Raw genomic sequence first — 4,114 nt, 5'->3', positions numbered from 1 at the left:
CCAGCTTCTCCTCCTACCCTCCCTCTCAGTGTCTCTCTCTGACTGTACGCTATAAATGGGCCTCTTTGTTGCAAGGCCTCCTCCGCTGTTTCAGCCTTTGTCAACTTTCTCATGTAAATGTTCGATGGTCATAAGATACAAGCCTGGAAGTTGTTGCACTGAAACAGAGGTATTTACAAATCAAAGGCAAGAAGAGAAAAAACGAAAAACTTGGCTTCTTGCAGTTTTGCGTTGGCCAGTGTGCGGTGAATGGAATAATGTCGGTGCATCTCTGTGAGGCTGTGCCATGCCCGCCTGCAAAGAGGAGGACTTTGGTAGTGTAAAGACGAGTACACACGGTCCTGCTGTGAATGGATGGCACGAGATGGCCAGGAAGTAACTGCTATTACAGTCAAACTCTGGCCCTGTGGTAGATGGATGTCTAACGTTTCTCTTTGATATAAGGGAAAATGTGCAGGAGTGTAAATTAGTAAAGGTATTACAAAGGTCTACACTTCTTCTCCCAGACATTTCACTTGGGAACTTTGTGCTCCATGACATGTCTTTTGTCAACTTGTCTCCTTTTGAAGATTAAAAGTTTCACTGAAAAAAAGTATAGAGTCTTATTCTCCATAGGAGCTCATTCATAAAGAAAGAGAAAAGGGCGCCACCATAATCCCCAGACAGGTGCATCTGCAGGGCAGATCTGAATCTGCAGTGGAGATGCAATAAACCCGGCACTTTGTAGTATTTTGCCCGGCTGGTGTTACACAGACATCAATCTGCAGGGTCCAATTCGCCAGCTGGTGTTGTACCTGCTCCCATCCTGCAGTCTTTGGGGCTCATCTTATAGGGAGCAGTGTGTGTGTGTGTGTGTGGTGGGGGGGGGGGGGGGGGGGGGTGCTGCATCTATAGGGGATGAGCTTATATGTTTACCTTTTGGGGGGATTTGATAAAGATTTAGGCCAAGTTCATTCTTGACTTCCTGGCTTACGTGCTACATCTGAAGTGAGAGTTTCACAGTGAGAGATGAGATGTTTTCATATGTGGATAAAAAAAATCTCCATCATTTACTGAAACTGACATAAAATAACTTAATAACGTTTAACCTGTACTTCTGAAATACAGTTAGGATAGTCTCTTTCATTCTGTATTGTTATTTTGGATGCTGTGTATTACGTGTTAAAGATTCTGAGCTGTTGTGTATCTTATTTAACTCTTTCTTACTTATATGAAAGAATGTGACCTTGCTATGCTGACAAAGACCGAGAAATGTATGTTTTCATACCCAAGTTTAGGAAAACTGGGCCACAGAGGTTACCGAGCATGAGTTTCAAGAGGCCGGGAGAAGAAGAAAAGAGGGGAAGAAGAAAAAAAAGTACAGATGAGTCACAATGTATGAAGAAAACAAGAAAAAGAGGAAGGAAGAGGAGAAACGAACAAATGGGGCGTTAAAAACATAGAAGCAACAAGAAGCAGCAAGGGACCGGAGAGACAAAAAAAAGAGTAGGATTGAAGGAAGGAAGAAAAAGCAACATTAACATGATGCTGTGATGTGGACCGCTCGGAAGGTTCCCTGCTTCATGCAACTCCCCTTTCCTTTCTTTCCACCCCTCTCTTTGTTGATCCATCTCTTTGACCCGGAATAAGGTTTCTGTTTCCATCACATGTTGCACATGTCTGCCCCCACCCTTTGTTTCTACTTTGAGTGTGAAGAAACCCCACTGCATGCAAAGTAGACCAAGATCAGACAGCGTGAAAGCGTGCATGCACAGGTGCCATGACACCACGAGCGATGAAAGGGCACATATACCCACAGTGAGAGAAACAGAAATAGAAGAGTTGTGCAAAGTTTTAATGACTATTGCAAAACAAAATAATGGTTTACACTGAAAGCATGCTGTTTTTTTAATGTAGTATTTCACACACACACACACACACATACTTGCAAAAATGTTTTTTACATAGATCCTGACTTTTAGTCATTTATCTGGTTACCGTAGACCACAGCTGATGAAAGAGGGAAGCTTCAGCAAAAGAAGAGATTAATTCTATTGAGTGTAATCTTATTAGAAGAGACAACTATCGCCTTATAAACACCGTCTCCAAATCTCTATGGGGCGTCAATACATACCACAGCTTTTCATCGCTTTCAGATAAACATTTCAGATATCGAATTTTATTCTTTTCATCAAAAAGATCCCAAAATAACAAAGTCAACAACTAACAAGTTAACAGCTTAACACCATTATAGCAGATTACAGTGAAAGGCCTGCACTACGCTTACTGTATGTTCCACATTAACCTCTCACTCCATCTAGTGGAGAGTAAAGAGTAAAGTATTAACAATAACATGTGAGGGTTGTTGTTGTAATTTGCAGTAGTGTCCTCCAGAGGTCGCCACTGTTCTTGACTATTGCCCCACATCTCTGAGCTGAGGTGTTGATTTTAAAATGTTTGCTTTTTGGTCAAATATTTAAATCTACTCTTGTGAGTGAGCCAAGACCACCGAGAGATGAAATGATGAACAGTCTTGGATCACAATACTCCTGCCTCTCATATTTGGGAAATATTTGCACTAAATTTTGTAAGTTACAAAGCAAAGCATCTAGTTTTGGGAAAACTTTAAACCCAGTCATGTGCACGTACATAAAGAAAATTGAAGGCTGCATCTCGTGACTAGAAACCTAATTTCCACTTGTGTAAGACCAATAGGTACAAAAAGTAAAAGTTAAACATGAGCAGCTAAGAAAGGTAATGAAATCTGATGCCTGCAAGCGCACGAGGGCAAGTCAAATGGTTTAATGAAAATTTAATCTCAAGTCACCAAATTACAAGACGGACACGTGAACTGTGATCATTCTTCCAAAGAATCCTTTCTATCTCAAGGAGCATTACAGTTTCTCTGTAACATCATGAACACTGCTTAAACACTGAATGCTGTTGGTGTTCATGTTAGAACGGCAGCCTCAACGATTGCAGTGGTTGGCCTGTCCACCACTTTGATCCAGACCTGAAGATCTCAACAGGTAATCATAACAGATGTTCATTTGATGAGCTATCAAAGTGTTGATGGTGTCTTTGCTAATTTCAGTCTGCTAAAATCTGGGGTAGGATAGATCTCCCCACAACCCTGAAGGGCTGGATGGATGGATGGATGGATGGATGGATGGATGGATGGATGGATGGATGGGATTAGTGGGAGGCTACCCTTTATTAACTGTTTAGGGTCTCAATTTGGGAGATTAACTCAGATGTTTCACTAGCTGTATGTTTGTGGCTGTGCATGTGAAGAGCATCGACAGCTGAAAAGAAAAATTTACGAACTTCACCCTCAAACATTAGCTTCAACTGCACTGTGGGGGTTTTAACTCCATAATCAGTCTGACACACATGATCCTGTTCACCCGCTGCCAGGTCTGAAACAGCAGGTACATACTCCTCTTCTGCCTCATCTTCATCAGCTGTTATCTTTACAGGGGTACATTATGTCTTTTTTCACTATACGATGAAAGCTCTCTGTTTATCTTGCAGGTATGCTCTAAATGTGAAGGCCCACTGCTCGTTATGTCTTTACACTGTTTCTCAGGATTTGGCTCCTTCTAGCTCTCCATGAAAGGTGCTCATCTCCAGAAGGCCAAAAATGATGATGTGTCTCTGATGGTAGTTTGTGAGGCTTCTGAGGTGAGTCCTAGTAGCATGTCAGTGTCTAACAGGAGGAGGCTGTGGCGTCGTGTTTTCACTTCAGTTCCTCTTACCTCTGGAGCAGCTTTATACACATCAATACTTTTCCTTTACAACATAGACTTTTTTATCCCCAGAAGGATCTCAGGATTACCCAGGGCCGTCTTGCACCATGACATTCACCTGGTTTAAGAAAAATACCCTTCAAATGACAGGTGTGGAATTTCTTTCCACAGGAACGCGACTGTTCCCAGAAATAAATGTGTTAGTTTCCTTCATCTTTGTATCTCACTTCCCTGAATTGCCCTTGGGAGAGGTGACAGTAACCAGACCAAATATATCCACAGGCAGCCCTGGATGACACCAGTAAATTAAATAGAAGGCCAACATCCCAGCTCCTTCATGTCTAGTACAGTTATGGGCATGAATCACATGTGGTTGGTGCTCCCTC

This window comes from Oreochromis niloticus, linkage group LG3 (assembly GCF_001858045.2).
Source record: "Oreochromis niloticus isolate F11D_XX linkage group LG3, O_niloticus_UMD_NMBU, whole genome shotgun sequence".
NCBI lineage: Eukaryota > Metazoa > Chordata > Actinopteri > Cichliformes > Cichlidae > Oreochromis > Oreochromis niloticus.
The sequence above is the reverse complement of the archived record's forward strand: the minus strand, read 5'-3'. Positions refer to the sequence as shown.